At 39.4% G+C, this 22,500-nt stretch overlaps 1 protein-coding gene across 7 annotated transcripts in view; it reads right to left on the reverse strand.

Annotated features, from left to right (window-relative positions):
* GTDC1 (glycosyltransferase like domain containing 1) overlaps positions 1-22,500 on the reverse strand; it is a 149,259-nt gene that overhangs the window by 37,193 nt on the left and 89,566 nt on the right. The gene's annotated exons all lie outside the window — the stretch shown is intronic.

Consider the following 22,500-nt stretch of genomic DNA (forward strand, 5'->3'; position numbering starts at 1 on the left):
TTCAGTAATTGATACACTCGTACATATTTTAGTGAATATGGTACCTGTGAAATAAAATAACAGGTTCTCTGACTGAGAAGACAAAGGTCTCCATTGAACCACATTGCCACTAAGGCACATGCATCAACAGGGAGAGCAAAACTATATACTTGCTAAAATGAAATAAAGCAAACACCTCTTGGAAGTAAAAAGGCAATTCTCCCAACAAAGCCTTGGTACTTTTGACAAGACCACAGCTAAGATTGGCAGCAAATACCAAACACAGCAGTGTCTGACCTAAGGTAAGTCTAGTCTATGTCTAGACTTGAGTTTAGTAAGTTGCTTCCTCACATGCCAATGAAGCTGACATAGAAAAACTGTTTGTTGTCTAATGACATGGATCAAACAGGTACCGTAGCATGGAAGTGGGTCTTCTTAGCCAACTATCCTCACCTGATTTCTATAACGACCAACTGAAAACAATTAATCACAAATTAGAAAGAAAACTCCACCTCTAGGAGAAGATTGAGTTCTACATCCATTGGTAGGATAGAAACAACCGTTGTTTTTCACGGGTGTGAGTAATGAACATCAAGATGAGAAAACTGAGGCAGAGCTACTCATGCCTTTCCTGAGGGGCCACAGACAGGATCAGACACCACTGGCTCTTCCATCTGATGACCATGCTGCAGAAAACCCTTCCCAACAGCAGGATGCATTTGCACAGTTATATGGAGGCCACTGAAGTAATTTTTTGTAATATATGAAATGTAACATTTTATGCAGATCCAGTTTTACTATTTGAATTAAAGTAGTAATGAATTACGGTCCTTCCCCAGGAAACATATGAGTGAAGCTCCTTCATCCAACCATGACTCTTCTAAATTAACATGGATAGAACTCCCAAGCATGGCCACTGTGGGCTCCTCAGTCTAAATGCCTGCCTGTACCTCCAGTTAATTTACCCACATATTATTTACTTACATGCCTTTCAGTGTGATTATGGTTCCCCCAGATAAGTAGAGACATTTAAATTTTCCGTTTCCTTTTAATTTCCAAATGTTTACAGACTATAGCCTGTTCATTAAACTGTTTACTAAAGCCAACACTTGCTCCACTTTATCAACCTCCTCCACAGTTCTTCGGAGTTTTACTCCATCACAGCTCATCTCTGGGCTGAGAACAAACCACTCCCTTCCCTCTCTGTCAAAACAAATATTCCTGAACACCAGAATCATCACCTCATCTTGCAATGAAGCACCTTTAAATGCAAACAGACCCTTTTTCTTCAAAATCACTATCAAAGTACAAACATACACACACTATGTGAGTTTTACTACAGTTGTACTCTTGACTAATTGCTTTGAGGATTTTTCTTCAAACCCCTTCAATTTTTCTTCAATCCCCTTTCCCAAGTCAGTGCACTGTGTAACTATTCCACGTAATGTGTATTCTTAGATTTGGCTTGCTGTTCCTTGGCATATTATTTTCATATTTATCTACAACAAGTTGCATTTTCAAGCCACTGACTAAATCGCCTGTGAGATCCACCTTTTTTCTACAGCTCACCATCCCTTATTGGAGCTGGTCTGGAGACACAACTACAAAAAGTTCAATCACACTCATCCAAATCCACTACCTGTGTTACAAACATGCCCGAGCTAACCCATTCCCACCTCAGTGACAGCCACCCTCAGATCCCCTGAGTTTAGCAGTATAAATTTGATATGGCTGAATTCCACACACAGAATCATAGACTCATTAAATGGTTTGGGTTGAAAGGGACTTTGGAGTTCCTCTAGTTCCAACCCCCTGCCATGGGAAGGGATGTCTTCCACTATCCCAGGTTGATCCAAGTCCTGTCCAACCTGGCCTTGAACACTTCCAGAGATGGGGCAGTCACAGCTGCTCTGGGTAACCTGTGCCAGGGTCTCACCACCCTCACAGCCAGGAATTTCTTCCTAATATCCAATCTAACCCTGCCCTCTGGCAGTGGGAAGCCATTCCCTCTTGTCCTGTCACTCCAGGCCCTTGTCCAAGTCTCTCTCCAGCTCTCTTGGAGACCCTTAAGGCACTGGAAGGGGCTCTAAGATCTCCCTGAAGCCTCCTCTCCCCCAGGATGAAAAATCCCAATTCTCTCAGCCTTTGGTAACAGACCTAAAACTGGCTGGTGGTGGCTCCTCTGAAGTACAAGCACAGACAAATCAGGATATACTTTTATATATTTATGCACGGGAAAAGCTGAAGGAGAAATAGGGATTTGCCCTAAACGTGCAAGTCTGTGACTGCACTGAAAGCACTGATTTACCAAACTAAATTTAACTAACAGATTTTGAAAGATCATTGCCGTTATGAAGAACTGCTTGAGGTGTGAGAGGTCAGGCTACCTAGGGAGGCTGTATCCCCCTGCCTGTCTTTAATCTCCCAGCCAATCATCCACTCAATGCACCATTTCTGTTTCTAAAGAGGTTTCCTTCTTAGTTTTCAACCCTTATAAATCTGATCCGTCATTGAAGAATTCCCAATAATATTAGATAAAACTCCACCGATTTCTCTCTGGAATAAACTCTTTAATATCTTTTATTTAAGACATGTGTGTGCAATCAATTCCGTGGTATTTACTTGTATTACACACACAGTATTCATCATCTTGACAATTTTTAAAAGTTTTAGAACACCATTTCACTTAACAGTTTGAAAAAAAAAAAAAAAAAGAAGAGATTTATTTGATGGTTAACTTTGGAACAAGTTATCTGCATTAACTTCCATTGTTTTGGCATAAAGTAGTTCTGTATATTTTACTAACAACAGTGGAGACATGATAAAGGATGTAGGCAGAGAGCCATAAACAGCTCTCGCTGCAACCCACGGTGTTCGTGTAAAGGCATTAATTTTTGGACTTTGATTGGAACACGTCTCTGTGCTCAGCCACTTGGATTTTCCTAAATACAACCCCGTATAAAACCTTGTACCTGAATAGAACAATTTCAGCGGCGGAAAGAGCGTTGTAAATCATGTGTGGTATAAACTTGTCCACATGATTGGAATGATATAATGGATACTGGAGTCCCTAACCACTAGCTAATGTTCTTTATGACACTTAAATAAATGACCTGAAAATAAACTAATAACAACACGAAATCTTCTAAACCTGTTCATGTGTATTTCCCAAAAGCAGGCTGGAGAACGACAATGTCTAGTTAGCACATTTTTTGTGTTTACATTTTCTCCAGAACATTTTTGCTCCAGCTACTCTATTTTTCCTCTTCCAAACTCAAATTAATTCTTCTTTTCTGACACCTTCCATCCAGTACCTGCCCAGATCACAGTCATTTAAAACATCAAGACCTTTCAGGACTTTTACATCACCGTGATGGTTATGGAGTAGCAGAGGTGGGGCAAGAGCAGACGTAGGCTTAAAAGACTAGATATAAGGAAGAATTTTTTATATTTTACGTGGCTTTTTATGATGAAGGTGGTGAAGCTGTGGCTGCCCCTCCCCTGGAAGTGTACAACGCCAGGTTGGACAGGGCTTGGAGCAACCTGGGATAGTGGAAGGTGTCCCTGCCCATGGCAGGGTAGTGGAATGAGATGATCTTTAAGGTCCCTTCCAACCCAAACCATTCCATGATTCTAAAAAACAAGCTAGAGAGTTACCACAGTAGAGAGGTCGGATTTAGTGATTGAGAAGGATGCACCATTTTTCTCAGCCTTAGTTACAAAACACACCAGTCACATAAGAAAAATGTCATAGCATTCTATTTGTAATATGGGAGAAGGATTTCATTGTTATTATTAACTTGTGGTAGCGAAATCTTCCACAAGTGAAACTTTCAGGAAAAAAAATTATCGTCAAAGCATACAAATATTAACACTTTCAATAGGTTCTACAAGGTACTGTCTCTTCAAGTTAAAAAAAACCATGGAAAATGTTTCACTTTTGTGCATAACTCATATATACTTAAACACTGAAAGTTCAGAACAAACAGTGAGACACTTAGATATCTAATTTTAGTCTCACAATTTGTGTTCAAAACTATTTTTCTTTTATGTATTCAGATTTTTGAGTCTCTAACACATTGAACAATCAATTTTAAAACTTTATGAAGACTCTACAGAGAGTAAGCCTTGAAAACTTTCCCTTTTTGCATATTGAGTCTAGATGTTTAGTTTAAAAGACAGGCTAAAAATTAAACTAAGTTCATAAAAATTCAATACCCTAAAAGTTAGAGTTTCAATCTAAGTACTTGCTACTTTGAGTAACAGACATTTTTTAAACTCATAACCTATTTATTATGTATTTTTTTCATTTATGCCATGAAACCCTGCTCTGAGGAAATCCATGTGCTTTTCCTTGAAGCAGATGTGCGTTTTTCCCAGCTCTTTTGTAATATGTTGCCATGTTCCATTGTACGTGTTTACTTACAGAACTTTATTTGCCTTAATGAAAAATTATTTATGGGGATTGGTTTCTTTTCCATGGCACCAAGAGTCACTTTGTGACACCGTTTTGTTAACAACAACAACAAAAAAAGGATGGAAGGGCCATGATGTCACTGCTCAATGAATAGAGACCACATTAGAAAGACAAATTGGAGTTCTGGTTTAGGTTAGACCAGATTATACAACTGTTCTCTACAAATTTTGAGAATGTATATAATATTAAAAAAAATAAATAATTTGCATTAATAAAAATTTGCCATTCTGAAAACACAGTCACATTCGGAAGCAAAGTTATAGTTCTGAAAGTGCAATGGATTTTATTATTTATTTATTTGTTATATTGCCATTAAAAAGTTTAAAAATAATAAAATAAGATCAGAGATTCGTGGAATAGTTTGGGTTGGAAGGGACCTTAAATATCAACTAGTTCTACCCCCTGTCATGGTCAGGGACACTTTCCACTATCCCAGGTTGCTCCAAGCCCTGTCCAACCTGGCATTGGACACTTCCAGGGATAGGGCAGCCACAGCTTCTCTGGGCAACTTATTTCAGTCCTTCACCACCCTCACAGGGAAGAATTTCTTCCTATTCTTCCTACTGATAAAAATTGGCCTTTCAGTAAATGTAGCTACATTTGAAAGCAATGTTATAGTTCAGAAAGTGTAGTGGATTTTTTGTTTATTTATGATATTGCCATTAAAAGGTTCAAACATAAAATAAGACAGTCATAATCAGATACATTAGAAACCTTCCCCAGGCCTTAGAGCTGGAGCACAGACATTTCAGAGCTGCTGTGTTTCCTCCATCACTCATGCACCATCACGGCAAAACTTACAGTTTCACTGACTGAGAATTCCCTTTGTTTTTCTTCAATCACGATCACAAATGTCTCTTTGCTAACTGCTGATATATTTAGCAGAATTTTTGTGACCTAAATCACTACAGAGGTTCATGGAGAGCTGCTGTGACTTCTAATACCTGGAGTCCCTTTGGCTTATAATGGTTGTGATCGACTGTCGTTGGCAATAAGTAAAAAATTTCACTTTTGCACTTTCTTTCTTTCTGCTTCCTTGAATTTATCCTGTTCCCAGACTGAATTTGTTCCTGAAATTACTACAGGTATATTCAAAACTATACAACCACGAACACATATTACTGGCCAAACACTGTAAAAATATAAAAGTTTTTTCAAAACTCAGAATTTTGTCCACTCTATTCTAAGAAATAAAAAAAAAAACATTAAAGCAGATCTTTGGAGGCCAAACTGGAACAGACAGTAACTCCATTAGTATATACTTACTTTTCATATTTATATATAAAAATATACATTTATATTTTTATATTTAATATTATGAATCAGCTGATAACAATAAAACTGATGCATTTATATTTACCTACTTCTCAAAAGACTGCAAAAAAATTCAAAACTGGGAGTAGAGTCACAGTTCAGCAAGTCTTTTCTTCATTTTTTTTCTCTACAACTACTGTCACATTTTGCTCTACAGCATAAAAAGTGTTCCTAAGTGTGGTCAGGTGTCTTGAAGCTGTACTACAGTTCAAACCAAAAAGCTCAAAAGAAGATTCTCCAATATTCAGGGAATTTGATATTAGGGTTTATTGAAGTTGTCACATACTTTCGGGGATCTAATTTCACTTTCTGATCTTCAGCAATGGCTGTAATTCTTCATTCAGAAGAGGGAAGAGATTACTTGTCAGCAGTAATCTCTAACACAGATAATGCCATATAAATATTAGGGGCTTATAAGCATGGACAAGGATTAGGAGCAAAGAGGGAGAACAGAAAGAAAACTGAACAGAGCCAAGATTAAGCACTGGGAAGGGCATGGCAAAAGAAAATCCAAGGTCTGCGGCTCAGCTTGCCCTCCCGCAGCAGAATATATCTTTTCCTGGGTAGAATAAGTACACTTTACACTGATTTCCCTGCTTGGAAACTGCAGGATGTAGAAATATGAAATATTATTTGAGATGTGATCATTATCTTCTCTTTGCTATGACAGAGGAGAAACTCGGGGAACCACCGAGGCTGAAAGGTCTCTGGTCCAACCTCGTGCTCAAAGCCCATCCAGCTGGACCAGGTTGCTCAGAGCCTCATCCAGTCCAATTTTAACTCTCACCAAAGGCCAAGAATGGAGATTTAATATGCAGACATTAAATATGTGAGAGGTGTTGCTGTCAGCACGGACTATGAGGTGAACAACAACACGGGAGAGAACTAAAGCTGACCAGGACATCCTGGCCAGAGAGAAGAACTGGTACGTAACCTATACAATGGATAAACCAGGGGAGGGATCACAAGGTCTGACTTACTTCTGATAAATCAGCCAAAATAATGTTGTTTCAGCAAGAAATTAACTGAATGCAACAATCCTGTCACTTCAGTAGTGTGCCTGAATAGCAGGCAGGATCCAGAGATGCTCCTGTAGAAGGCAGGCTGGATCCAGATCAGCCAAGGGCTGTTGGCTTTGACCCAACTTGGTCCATGAGAGTGGAGAAGGAAGATGAGACAGGCAGGAGAGATGCCAACAGTAAACACAGTACAAGAGAAACAGGTTAATTCTCACTTTTCTCAAACAATAACTTCCACCTATTTTTCCAAATAATTTCTGAGTGAAATCCCTCAATATCCAGAATTCGTATCTGACACTGTCAAAAATTTCCACTTTTAATTAACATTTACACTTTTCTTTCCAATCTAGTTTCACTCTCATTCAACAACACTTCTATTTGTTTATTCTCTAAGATGCCACACCTGTAGCTCAATCTCAGAAAGATGGTCAAACTGATTTCTTAACCTTCCCTTAAATATTACATTTGAATTCCTAAATTAAGATCACCGTTCCAGGTGCACTGTAAAACCCACACCCCAGATCACCAGGACTTTAAAAAGAGTGTTCTTCAACACTTATTGACAGGATGGGTTGGAAGGATTAAAAGACCACCCAGTTTCAAACCCCCTGCCACGGGCAGGGACATCTTCCACTATCCCAGGTGGCTCCAAGCCCCATCCAACCTGGCTTTGATCACTCCCAGGGATGGGGCAGCCACAGCTTCTCTGGGCAACCTGTGCCAGTGTGTCAGAAATTATTCCCTAAAATCCATGGAAAGGTACTACCTTCCAAAACACAAGGCTGCAGTGAAATTATGCAAAACAGGAACAAAGGCAGGTGAAACTATCCCTGGAAGTCTAAGCTTCCCCGGCATTCAGTCCTCTGTGCTGCTGCCCTTGTTGGACATAATTTCAGCCAAAAGCATGTCTAGCCTAACTCAGTATTTGTGGGATTAGTCTATTTTGTTACCCATTTGCTCCTGACAAATGACTTCAACAATATCTTAAGAATTTTAAGTGAGAAAAAAAAAATAATCAGAGAGTGATCACCCTGCATTTTAATTTCAGAAGGGAGATCCTTTGACCCACAGATGTCAAAGACATGTCTTTGACATCAAGTGAGACTGAGTTTGACCCTAAATATATTATTTCTGAGTTCACATCTTCAACTCCCTGAGATCCTTTAACACTAAATATATGAATCCGTGCAGTTATAATTTCTAAGACCATCATTCTCCACAAATGAAATGGTGATAATTTAAAAACTCCTCAGAAAGATGGTAATGAACTACAATACATATTTTATAACGCAGGTGAAAATAACTTATGCATTATTTTGTGCAAGATATGAAAACACGGATTAATTGATAGTTCAGAAAAAAAGTAATTTTCTCTATAATTAGACACTGACTGTGTAGATCTGCTGCACTAACACCACAAAGTAACTCTGGGAGCCCTAAGAGTCCTCTTGATAACAACTGCCAGAAATTCAGAAATTGTTGACTTAAGTTCTGCTTCTGCAGAAGTTCAAAAGAATGAATTACACTATGGGGAAAAAAGTTAGGCTTCTGAGAATTGCAAGGTTTTTAAGGTTCTTTAGGATTCTAAAGGATTGGTCATGTTCATTAGTGCTTCCTGAAACAGAAAAAAAACCCCAACTCAGCTCTCGAGTGTTTATTTAGAAAATGCAAATTTCACACAGAGCTACACACGATGCAGAATCTCCTCTTGCTAAACACAACTGGAAATGAGTGTTTGAAAACCGATCATCTTTTTTTTTTTTTTAATTAAACTAATACCAGGATCCTGTAACATATAATTTCCTGTTTTGTGGAACTACTTCTAATCAGGATATATAGGATGGATGTCCCCTTTAAACAGGCTGCTTTGCAACATACGCAATGCAGAAGGGAGTGCTATCATAACACTTCAATAGTTAAGTGACTTTATGAGAAAAATACTTCCAAATGTTTCCTAAAACCTTCCAAACCGCACCAAAGAACATTATCGTAATATTATGTTTCCCCATGGCCTCCAATATTTAAGCTTGCTATTCTCGAAATGATACTTGGATGAAAAATATAAGTTTATGTAATGTATAAATTGTTCCTAGAAGTAAAGCTGCCTTTAAAATAACTCCGTATAGATGTCAGATATTTTACATTTTCAATAGCCTTTCTGTATTAATTGAAGAAATGGCATGGCAGTGCTTTGGGCTGCACGGGAATAATCTGTATTTTAAAACTGAGCAGTCACTGTGTGATCTTATTCCTCGCAAACACTGAGAACAATAACTGTCCTGACCGATTACATATCAAGTTACCCTTAATAGATATCCATATTTCTTGTGCAGTATACATAATCCATATAAACTGTACACCATATATCAATACCATATTCCAGCGAATCCACCATCAAAGAGTTCGTTTATAGTAGGTTTTCATTTGACTGGGGGTTGTAACGTTCTGTGCAATCATATCCCAACCATTTCAGGGATTTTGCCAGCAAGCTGCTTTTTGGCAGATTATTGGCAGTACATATTGGCAACAAAGTAGTGCAACTAAGCCCTTCTTATAACTTACAGGTAAATAATGATTTTAATAAATTTATGTAAAATGTTCCACTTGCTTACATCTGGTTTTGATAATTCGCTCGCCCGCGCAAATGCAAACTTCTGTGTGTTTCTCTGGAAAGCACATTTTTCACCTGAATTATTTAATGTTTTCTCAGGTACCCCAATAAATAAGCAATGAAGCCTGCTTTCATTTGGAGGCTTAACTGAAGAAAGTTTTATCTGAAAAAGCTAGGCAAATTAATTAAAAATAACAATCGTATGCACAGAAAAATTTAAAACACACTTTGTCCGTAATACAACATTCAAATAGTAAGGCACACTCATTTTTGGGCTATTGTGGAGCTACTGCAGCCACAGGGCGTTCAAATTGGATGGTTCAGTCAACTGGCTCTGGTCCTCAGGATCACATAATGTGGAGATTTTGACCTCCATTTCAAAATGTGTCATTAGATTAATTTGCACCTTGTCTTTGCAGTAAAACCAAAGTTTAAATTTGTATGTCTACTAGGCAGTATGGCCTAGAGGAAATTCCAAATTTTAATCCCACTTCTGCCAGGGTCTCATTCATTGTTCAAACTTCAGAAGTCTCTTTCCACCTCTAGAACTAGAATGGCAGTAAGTCTGCCTACTAAAAGATCAAGTTTTTGTCAAAAAGCTCTAAAAATATTAATACTACTAACAGCAATGTCATTACAGGATAAAAACACCCTCAAAAACCTTGGACACCCTTTTTCTGGCATAAATCAGTTTGACAGTGATGCTGATGTAAGATCCCTGATCATCTGCCTTTCAGCATCTGGGTGCCAGAAGAATCCCTGGGGAGCCTGTACCTCTGAATTCTGTAAAACACTTGTGGCCCATCACTGAGCTACCTATGATATTAAAGTCAGCAAAATAAAAAGAGAGAGATGCAGTTTTGTGTTAGAAAAAGGAGCATTGATATGAACAGCACTGCTACCCTTACAAGCTGAGTTACCAGTCTGGTGACAGATCTGCACAATGGACAACAGCAAGGATGGTGCCTACTCCGTAAGGAGACACTAGTTTGTGAGCAGCTTGAGCAGGACATGGCCATGGTTTGGGTTGGACCTGAGCTGACCTGGTTCCAAATCCCCTGCCATGGGCAGGGACACCTCCCGCTATCCCAGGTTGCTCCAAGCCCCATCCAACCTGGCCTTGGACACTTCCAGGGATCCAGGGGCAGCCACAGCTTCTCTGGGTAACCTGTGCCAGGGTCTCACCACCCTCATAGCAAAGAATTTCTTTCTAATATCCCATCTCTCCCTGCCCTCTGGCAGTGGGAAGCCATTCCCTGTGTCCTGTCCCTCCATCCCTTGTCCAAAGTCCCTCTCCAACTATCCTGGAGCCCCTTAAGGCACTGGAAGGGGCTCTCAGGTCTCTCTGGAGCCTTCTCTTCTCCAGGTGAACACCCCCAGCTCTCCCAGCCTGCCTCCAAAGCAGAGGGGCTCCAGCTCTTGGAGTATCTTCTGGTGATAATTATCACCAGTTGCCCCCGTGCTCCTCATGCCTTTCACTCCACATGCTGGGATCACACATTCAGCCTCTGGAACACATATCTGTGATTAGGAGAAGCAATATACTTCAAAAGGTTTAACAAGGCCAGTGTCCATTCTGCTCAGTTTGTGGACACATCTCAGAATTATATTAAATAATTGCTTTGAATAGGGCCTGTAATGAATAGGGAACAATTAATTAAGCATGAGATTTTACTTGTGCCCAATTCAGCCTAGGACTTGCTTGCTGGTTTTGAGCATTTATTCATTCATGGAGCTGGCAGTTCAGGATTTTGTAAGGCTTGGCAACATGGTTAAAACCCCCTCAAGAAATTCTTGTTGAGAGCTATTGGCCATGCTGGTACAACTCGCTGCTGCTGTAGTGGACTTGCTTTTAATTTGATCTGTTTCATGGATTCAGTATCCTTACAGCACGTTAGAAACCTAAGGGCATATATTTGTATTGTTTAAAGGCAGGAAATTCTGTGAACTGAAATGAGAACATATCCCTTTTGCCTTTACGGACTTTTGTTATTTTCTTTTCCTTTTGGGGTTTTTGGAAACAAAACCAGTGAAAGCTGAAAGTTTTGAACAATAGCAAATTACTTTCAAGGAAAAAAAAAAAGTAAAATACCAAGTATACTTTTATAACTTTATTCATACACTTTGTATATATGTAAATTGCACTTATCCAAGCATCAGAAAATAACCATTCACAGCGGGGCCTTCTGTTGCAACAGGATCATACTGGTTTTGTCATAAAAGACTGTGGACTTTGCTGTTTTATTCCTTTACTACCTTGTATTAACTTGTACCCCACTGACTTCATGACAGAGCTGACTTGTTTCATGCTAACCACAGAACTAGGGCAATCACATTCCTATTGTAAGGAGGAAAGCTACCAATCTTTGCAGCTCTTTCACTTTAACTCCTTGTCCAAAGAGTCCCACAACCTTTCTTTAGTTGATGCAAAAAGCAGGTCTGAATTTTGGGATAGGAAGTGAGAACTGGTGGAAGATGAACAGGATAACCTGCTAAAATTAAAGAGTTGGGCCGATACTGCCTTTTAGACAACTACAGCAGCAAACTTTCTTACAGCAGTTCTGTACTACTTAGGGAAGGACTGGAGGCAGAGTGGCTGCATTAGCACGGAGACCTGATCCCAGCAGGATGCATCAATCCTAGTGCAGTGCTGCACAAATACATCCACACTGCTTCTGGTGTTCAGACCAGCTCGGTACCTTTATTGCACATAATGAATTACACTGTACTACTTAATAAGGAGAGGGTTATAGGTTATAGCCACGGTTATGGCTCTCTGGAATACTCCTGACTCGTGACAGAGTGCAGAGATTCAACTAAGTCTGCAAGAAAACTTGCTGGAGGACAGCTCATGTGCCACAACCTCAAGTGCAGCCATTTCAGCAAGAGCCTGAACACTTCCCCAGCACTTACCCAGCGGTGCTCCCTGCATGCGGCGCACAACGAGCTGACTGTTCCTATCACACCAGCTTAATGGCTAAATATAAATTACAGTGGGATGCAGAGCTTCAGAGAGACATTTGACACCCAAGACTCTGCCTGGCCACTGGATCTCTCCTAGCTAGTGTTTCTTCACCCACTAATCCCTCTTCCTGGACAGCAGTGATTGTGACACTGGTGAGCTGCAGGACTTGGGTTTGTTTGCTTTCATTTGGCACAGTGCTTCGTGCCCATCTCTTCTATTCTTGGAGGTTACAACAACTGAAGCAGGGATCATAACAAGACACAATCAATCATCATAATAAATACAGTTCAGCTGCTTCCACGGAGTCAAAGCCTTTGGAGGAGAAGACTCTTAGTAAGAGATTTGAAAGAACATGAAGAAGCAGCTTTACTCTACGTGCTCGCAGTAATGACTTCCAGAGGAACACTCCTGACCATCAACCCTGGGGAACAAAAAGCTGAAGGATACTCATGTTCATTCATGGACTCTCTCACTTCTACATAAAAGCAAAGGGATCCATAACAACCAGCTGTAACACTTCTTTCCTGCAGAGGTGGGCGATGAAGAGAAAGGCTTGGCTACCACCCAGACATCACAGGGTGCATCACCTTCCCTATGGAAAAGGCAGGGATCCAAAACTTAGCACCAATGATAACCACAAGTACCCCAACTGTTCTTCTCCCCTGAACACTTCTCTTATTCAGTGTACACTAATTCAACAGTTTTGCCCAAGTGCTCAAAGAACAACTGATGTTATATTTTGAAACATCACAGCATACAGATGTTTAAATCATATATTCAACATGCTTATACAGAACCAATCAGAAGCCACCAGTTTACAAGTCCTGCCTACCTTATATTCAGCTCTTCTGAAAATGTAGTTAAAGATTCTTAGGGAGAAAATGATGACTAAGTTCATGAACTGCCTCGAAAAATTGGCTGTGACACCACTTATTAAAAGTTATGATAAAGTAGAAGGTCCAACCAAAAGGAGCAGATGCACTGTTTGCTAAGTTGTAGCTGCAGACAGAATTTTTGGTGCCAAGATCAAAAGAACAAGGTGTTCATATAAATGGCATTTTATTTTGATCCTATTATTCTATACGAGCTCGAGGAGAGATCAAAGGAAAAAGCACCCAGGTTTCACTATTAACACTTAACATAACTCCAGTCGGAAAATCCTTTCCAGATTGCCAGTGCAATTTAAAGCCCAGCACGTTTTTGTTGTTCTGTTAGGTTAATATACCTGGAGGCACGGGTTTCATTCCTCGACCACCTTTTCCATTGTGGAAAATTGCTTCTGTTATACATAATTTCAGTTATTTTCATTTTTACGACAGCAAAGACACCCCGGCTCTGGGAAGTGCACTGATTTGGGTTGTACCCGCTGTCCTGGAGAGCCAGGCTGCCCTGAAGTGGTGACAATATATTACTGACTGGGAAATTCAATACCATTGGAGTCAAGTACTAAAGTGTGGCTCAGCCCCTGCCAAAGCATACCAGCTTCCACTCAGAATGTAAACAAACCTAATGGGCCTTTCAAATATCTAAAAGTTCCTCCTGATAGCTGGCAAGAATAAATGTGCTTTAATATGTTCTATTGCTTATTATGACATTACCCAGGACTACTACTATTAATTAATGGTTCCATTGCCTCTCTTAGCACCCAGTGGTTTTGCATAAAGAAAAAATAATAACATATTGTATTTCTTACAACGCCAAACTATGCCTAACTAATTTTAATATTCATGCTTTCTTTGAATGGAAGCTTCTCATTGATGATTCAGTAACTTCAGTAAGGGCAGATATTTCAGAATTGCACTTCCACTGAATTTTTTTGACTTTGATTTCTAGGACTGCAGAAAGCTGCTAATAAACAGCTATCACTTATCCGACTACCTCTGGAAAAATCAGTAATCAAGCACTCATAAGAGAAAAAAAAGAGTGCATATGTCCTTCCCTTCCTTGCCACCCCCTCCTCACTTGCTATTAAAGCATTTGAGTTAAAAAGTCGCTCCAAAGTTTATTGTAAATGCCAAAAAGTGGGCACTGATCCCACAGGAGCTGGCTCAGCTATGGCCCCCACCATTTTATCCAAATCTGTTCCAAGGAGCAAGTTTTGGGTGGTAGTTTTGGGGTTGAGTTTTATTTTTGTCTTAATGTTAGTAGATTGTCAGAGGTGAGGAGAGGTGAGGAGGTGGCAAGTCATGACTTTGGGAACTCACACAAGTGAGCTGTGCCCTAGAGTGAACATGACAATTATGGGTTAAACGAGGGAAAAACATCTCATGCATAGTCAGAATATGTTCATGTTACACACAGCAGCCAGCTGGCTATAAATCCAAGAAGTAAGCTGGAAAGCTTTAGAGTTTAAATGGATGAATACAGATATAGATGGAAGAACAGTAGTTTGTCCCAATATGAATGGCTTTTAACTGAAAAGAGTGGATTGCTTTCACGAGGGTTTGCCAGAAGAGCAACCTTGTTGAGAGGAAAAAAAGAATAAGTCTGATGATTGGGACATTCCATATATTTATATCTTCTATTTTGTTTTGAGACAGAGAAGTCTGATTCAGCGTGCCTGAACAATTATAACACGGCTTTACATGCAGGTGTTCCAGTAAACAGGGACACAAGTTCCTTAATAACACCTCTGCAGCTGATGATCCATAAACAGGATTACTCTATTAATTTATTTCAGATTCAAATTACCATGAGCTGAGCTGCAAGAAGCCACAGACTATTTGTCTTTCCATACTTCCAGCTCCAAGTAGGGTAAGCTATAGCCTTCTCTACTCTATACATTTGCACCACTGAGCCCATGGCCAACGATCCCATCCATGCACAGATACACCAGACCACCCTGAGGCTGCTAAACCAACACCTTCCTGGCAGGCCCACAGGATGAGAGAGGCATTTCTGAGACTTTTTTCACTCTTTAGTAAATAAAGCTGACTAGAAGAACCTTCTGGATTCTAGACCCAAGAAATGTCCTAAAAGGTTTTCATAAATGGATGAACCTGAATAACTTGGGGTTGACCCGTGCAGGACCAGGAGCTGGACTTCAGTGATCCTTGTGAGTCCCTTCCACCTCAGGATATCGAATGATTCTTCAGCTTTCTAGAAGTCTAGTTACCCTGCCTGAACATTTTGGGATCTTAGCAAGATGCACACTTGTTCTTTCTCTGCTCCACCTGAGGCAGATGCAACTCACTCTTGAATCCAAAAATAGAGCTCTGGTTCTTACGTATCAGCTAAATATCAAATATCAGCTAAACTTGAAAGGCATAAAGGAACATCATATTCCTAATCTATGCTCATATTAATTTATATGTTTTTTATATATATATATGTTTTTCCAAAACTTTTTGGTGTTTAAAAGTGGCTGCAAGCTCATGGGTTTGATGTACTCACTGTTGACAGAATCAGATGGGAACTGTAGGAAGACTGATAACAGCTTTGCTCCCCAAAACCTTTCTCCTGTGTCTCTGAACTGACTGAATGGGAACTGAGAGGGAAAAGAACAAAGATTTGCTGTTCTTTACAGTCACGCAACGAAAGTGTAGGTTAAGTACAGGAAGTATTTGCAGATTCCAGATATTCTGTGGACCTTTGTTGCTTTTCCTTGCATTCAGATCTAATCTCAGCCCCTGCACAGAGCTGGACTTTCATGTTCTGCGGTCCTTCACTAAGAGAAAACCCAACCCACTGTGACACTCAGGGCAAAGTGGACTCAAGACACAAATTTTAACTTCAGCCTTTTGTAGGCATTTATTCATGTTAGTGCACTATGGAAAAAATGTTTCACCAAGAAGAGAAGGCTTAAAGTACACTAATGAATAAATTAATAAACATATTTAATATATGGTCATAGTACAACACACCTACAAACTGACAAGATAGAGCTAAAACTTTTAGAAGAAGTTTGGATAAATAGTTGGATGTAGCACATCAAACATAACACCACTGTGTGATCTTTAAGCTTCAGTGTTATAAAATCAGTTTCTTTTTTTTTTTTTTCTGATACCAAATATGTATTTACCTCCAACTGACTCAAGTCACCATTATTAACTACCAAGATATTTTTAGGAGGTCCTTCAAACAGAAGGGTAGTACTCTTACTAAGCAATAAATTGTGTTTGTTTCTTTAGCTTCAATCAAGCATCAATTTTGGATTATTTGTCTGAAGTCAGAATTCTTAAAATATGCCCTTTTTTTATAGAACTAATTTCTGGAGAAAAAAAAAACCCTCTCCACAATTTGAGTGCAATCAGCTATTCTAACACCACTGGCTCTGATTTGGAGGTAAGGTTATGATCAGATGTATTTAAGGAGCACTGTATGATTAATTTAAGAGGTGTCCCACCAGTATTCACACGAATAAGCATAAACAACATTGTTTTACTTTCGTTATGCTGCTGTACCACCTTTGATTCTCAGAAACCTGCTTGTACCTACACAGTTCTGAACTTTGTAGGAGAAGGGCTCACAGCAGGATAGGCAATTCAGATTTGTCAATCAGCAATATCTGGCATTGAAAATAGTTCTGAATATGAATAGGAAAATATCTGGCTGTCAGATATTCAGAAGAATTTTATGCCAAGGCATTGCTAGGGAAATTTCCAGCTCTCACAAGAGCATTCAGCTAATTCCTGATGAATCATCTGCACCTTTGGGTGCTTACTGGAAGCACATTCCTCCTTTTCCTTTATTTTCCTTTGTGAAGAAAACAGAAAATGGAACTCTCACCAGAAAATAAGAAAAACATTAACCTCTAAGTCCCTTGGATTTTGGTAAACAGTGAGATCACTGGAAATCTTAGCTTCTGCATATGAATTAGAGGAGAATAATGGGACTGAGCAAAAAGTCATGGACTATGTTCATCAATATGTGCCTTTTATGTAAACTAGATTGTTAATTGAAAACCCATTTTCAGAGTCTCTTAAGAGGCAATCACCTTAAAATTAATCAAAGTTCTGTTTCCTCGTTGTTTTTTTAATGGGGTTTGTGCTCCTTTGGATGCTCAGAAAATTGCTTGGAGCAGAGACTGGAGCCAGAAGCTTTGGAGTTCATGTCTGAGAGTCCATCTTTCCCAGGGGGGATGAGCCTGGACAAAAGGAGGCTCAGGGGGGACCTTACTGCTCTGTGCAAATCCCTGACAGGAGGCTCTAGCCAGATGGGGGTCGGGCTCTGCTCCCAGGGAACAAGTGACAAGAGGAAATGCCCTCAAGTTGTGCCAGGGGAGGTTTACATTGGATATGACGGAAAATGTCTCCACTGAAAGGGTGGTCAGCATTGGAACAGGCTGCCCAGAGCAGTGGTGGAGTCCCCATCCTTGGAGAGATTTAAAAGACATGTAGATGTGGCACTTAGGGACATGGGTTAGTGGTGGGCTTGGCAGTGCTGGAGGAACAAAGTGCCTTCAGTGCCTAGTAATGACTTGTTAAAAAAATAATTTCATACTAGCAGCACAGTGATAGATATCAAAGGTGAAAATTTGCCATGTTTTTGCACTCAAAGAGCTCGAAAAGATCTTCAAACAGCAAAAAGGACAAAGAGTAAAGACAAATCTGTATTTGTCTACAGATGTATTTTCTTAACATTTTTTTTCATAAATTTATTTCAGCAAGAACGGTCAACTTAAATTTTTCAGTGTCTTCAAGGACCTTATTTCATGAATTTGTATAAAAGGCAGAAAAGTATATATAAATGTTTTAAAAGCAGCCAGGAATACGAGCAAGAGTTTTTGTGGAAACAGTGCCATTAGATTTAAAATGCCAAACACTCAAATTACTTCTGACACATTTGATCTGAGTCGCTTTTGAATTTGCACCTACAAACAATAAAAAACACTGGTTCTGAAGGAGACTGATTATTTCCTTTGCAATATTTTACCACAGAGAAGTTATTCTCTCTTTCTCTCAGATCTGACAGCCATTCAAATGCCCTGGGTTTGCTGCACACTAAACTAGTAATATGATCTCTACTTGGAAACACCCCTCAAAAACAGTTTCTCCTGTCAATTCTCAGTAACTGCATTCAATAACAAGCGTGACTATTGAACTCTGAAAATATCAATGTTCAGTCGTCTTCCTGAGCTTACACGTCCCAGCTGCAGGGAATAAAGATGCTGAAAGACCGCGATCTCTCCCCATCGTTTCGATGTTTATCATAACCCTTTGTGATATTTAATTGGCACTGCTTTCTGCTCCTTCATTTCCAAAGGGATGAATCACAGAGACTCTGTCTTCCAGGAACCAACCACTTGAGCTATTCTCTGCACTTCCTTCAACTGCTCCTCGACCACAGCCAGCCCTTTGATTGACCCCACCTTTAATCAATGTTCAACTGGAGAGTCTCAGCTAAAATGGGTATTAAGCCTTCTGAGAAGAGAATGACTAATCAACACCTAAAAGCCAGAATTATGACAGCAAACTTCACAGAGCCTCCCACAGCCACTGGGGCTTGTTCACAGGCTGGAGTGAAGAAAAGCCATCACTGAAGGTCAGATTTCCTCACTTTCTTACTCAATAATAATACACTGTGTTGTCTATAGACTACTCTGAGTTATATATGGGACTTAATCACAGATTAATGCAAAAACTAGGGGGTATAGTCTCCATCAGGTACTCTCCATTATAGTTAACAGTCAACGTTAAGGTACAACTTGCCAAAAACTGGATCAGCAAGACAACAGTTCACTAAAAAAGACAAACAACTCATCTGCTGGTCATTCTATTCCAACTACCAGGCTCAGTTCTGTCATAAATCGTAGAATAAACTCCTGGGTTTGTATTAGTTTGAATACAAACTAATGTGGCTTTGGTGCCACCACTAAGGACCATCTTCTAATGGCCAAGGAAGATGCAGGAAGCCTCCTAGTCCCTCCATCTCCAGACCCAATTTATCAGCTACTGCTATTTTCAGCAGTCCTTTGACTTCTCTGTCCCAAATAGGTGGTTATTTTGCTCTGATGCCAAAACCTGATACCTGATCTACTTCTGCGGCTTCCTGATCTTACTGTACCACAACCAACAGCAACAATAAAACACATTTTTTACAGAGTAACACGTTAAAAAAAATCCAGGCTCTTATGAAAAAGGTTTCTCCTAGGTATAGTGTTTACAAAGAGTAATAGAAACTATTTTTAGAACTCTGGGAACATAGCCCTTAACTCCAAATAATCCCAGAATTATTTGCCATTAGCTATCCATTATGATTCAGAACCTGGGTCTAACTTGGAAGTTTTGTATGTTTACTCTAAGTTTTACAGTATGTTAAGAGCTTTTATTACCTTTTTACAGGAAGCAATACAGAATTATTTGTAATGGAACAACCAGTAAGCCAATGGCCTTCCATTTCTGAAGTTCCCTAGTTATCCTAAAATAATAAAAATACACCAAGACAGCAGCAAGAAAGCAAGTGGACACTTCTCCACAGCATCTCAGCAATAAACAGCAGAACTGTGGCACTTCAGCGGAATGTTCCAAACCTAAATTGAATGGCAGCATGATTGCTGTGGTTCCAGTTATGTTAATTAGGCTGGATTCATGGTTCATTGAGGTTGCAATTATGCTGCAAAGAAATGCTTCAAGCAGGCTATCCCATCCTCCTGCAGCCTGCTGAGTGTGCTCCCATTCTTCTTGGGGCAAAAAGGCTTTCTAAAGGGATTAGACATTGGAGTCACATTTACACTTAGACCACACGGTTTGTGAAGATGCAGTTAGATGACCACGTTCTGGAATTTTCTTCTTTTTCAGATTTATCAGGAAAAGTAGCTTTCCAAGTTCATTGGCCATTTTTAAAGCATGCTTTACTTTGCCAATTTGCATACTTAAGCATACAAATTATAAGCCTCATTAGCCCCATTTGAGCCATAGGGTAAGTGAAGAAGGGGAAGAGTTTTGCCCAAAGTTATGTAGTGCAAAGAGAACTGAAGTATCTCCCATCTTCTCAGGTTAATGGTTGGACTGATGATCTTAGAGGGCTTTTCCAACCTAAATGCGTCTATGACTCTTTTAATGACATTTCCTGATGGACCACTGTGGGTAGGACACACACCACACAAAATGCAAAACCTTCTGCTGGAAGGGTAATTTAAATAAGTGTCAGGGAGGTCTGCAGTGCCTCATGCAACCAGCCAGACACTCTCAAGCACATGGTGGGACTCTTGGGGTGTTCTGTGCAGGGCCAGGAGTTGGACTCCATGATCCTGATGAGTTCCTTCCAACTCAGCATATTCTATGATTCTGTGATTTAAATCTATATGCTCACAGAGGAGAAACCTTGCTATTATTTCATCTGCATTTGCCTTGGTAACTATTTTTAAGTGTTCAAGTTACTCCTGATATGTTAAATATACCTACAGACATCCATACATAGCAAACACTATACTTATATATATGTATTACTTTTGAAATTAAGATTTCTCAAAAATAAACTATAATATTGCTAGATTTAGTCCAAGAAAATTGAATGCAATACTTAATTCAGCAATGTCAGACTTCCAGTATTACTGTTTTCTTATTCTCCGAGAACTTTTCAGTAAGTGAAAAGCCTTTGTTGCCTGTTCCTTGGCAGCAACAGGTGAAAAAAGCCTTTGTGTAACTAAAGAAATGAATAAATAAACCCCACAAGGACTAAAGTAGAACTTCAACTTGTATTCACCATTCCCTTGTATTTCCCTGCAAGGAGGGTTTCAGTGAGGCATTTGGTGAAACAAAGAGGGCCAAATTGACATTATACTCTCAAATAACTGAGAGAAGACACACGATGAGCTGAGTAGGTTGGCCTGCAATGAGAAGGAAATAGTTTAATATGGTAGAAGCTCCTTCCCTGAATGGGAAAGGTCTGCCAGCCCTTAAATAGAAGTTTTCAAACTATCTGGGTTTTAGTAGGTTGAGGGACAAACGAAGATGATTTTTGAAGCAGTCTGATTTTTGTTTTGTTTTGTAAGAATGAATCTACTTTAGAATCAGTTTCTTCAGAAAACACATTTTCCAATGCTTTTATTCTCAAAGAAAGATGACGTGGGATCAGGTGTCTAAACAGAAGCAAGGTCAATGCATACCTCCAAAGAACCAAGTATCTTTAGATCCTAATTTCCAAGTTCACAACTGACTTAATCACTTAGAAGTTCAAGTCTCATTAAAAACCAACGGTGCTTAAGCCCTTAACTTTTTTTTTTTTTTAAATTCAAGCACATCTCAAAAAAAAATTTGATACCAGCCACTTCAAAGCTGGCTCCCCAAACTCGGGGATGATTGAGTTTCCATAATACAATTACAGTTGTAAGGGAGCTGGATTGAAAGCAAGGTTCAGCTTTCAAACAACATCCCCAAAATAGTTGCAGATGATGTGCATTTTAGCTTTCTGATCCTCAGGTGACACAAGGATGAACAATATTAGTGAGATACACATTAGAAAGGGAAGGCAATACCCTAACTAGAAATAACCATCTTTTCCACAGATGGATGGACATCCATAACAATTTAATCTAACGAGACATCGAGCTTTACATGCCCATTTGAAAAATCATAATGGCACTTGTCTGGCAGGTTTGTTCCTCGATGCTTCATTCAATGACTATTCAATCCTTTTGCTTTTTTTTTTTCACTAATATTATCACAGGTCTTTTTCCAGATTAAATCTACCAGCAGTTCTCACCCAAGACACAGCTTCAATTAATATCCAATTTGAGTCTTAACACAGGGAATTCATGCATTGACTGAGACCTTTGGATCTGGCTTTTAGAAGTAGTTTTGTAATTCTCCTAAGATGAGGAACCTAAACCAGTTTGACACTGAAATCAGTCACTACATAAACAGGAATCTATAAGCACATCAGGAATATTATTTAATAGGCACTAAATAATATCAGTTTGAGAAATAGTCTGTACTTTATGTAAGAGCATGATAAGAAATCTGTTTTCTGATACATTATTAGCCCAGTGACTCTAACTTGCAATTTACTCTGCCTGCTTAGGCTGGAGTTTAAATACAACACCAAAAACAATGCAAAGTCTGCTAGATGGGAACATATCAAAAGTTTTATTACTCTCACTTGAAAGCCTTACCATGGATAGGAGAAAAAATAAATATTAAATACACCATTAACAGGAAAATTATTTCAAACCAGTGAAGCACAACAAGACCCC

This window comes from Lepidothrix coronata, unplaced genomic scaffold (assembly GCF_001604755.1).
Source record: "Lepidothrix coronata isolate B3197 unplaced genomic scaffold, Lepidothrix_coronata-1.0 Scaffold238, whole genome shotgun sequence".
Taxonomy (NCBI): Eukaryota; Metazoa; Chordata; class Aves; order Passeriformes; family Pipridae; genus Lepidothrix; species Lepidothrix coronata.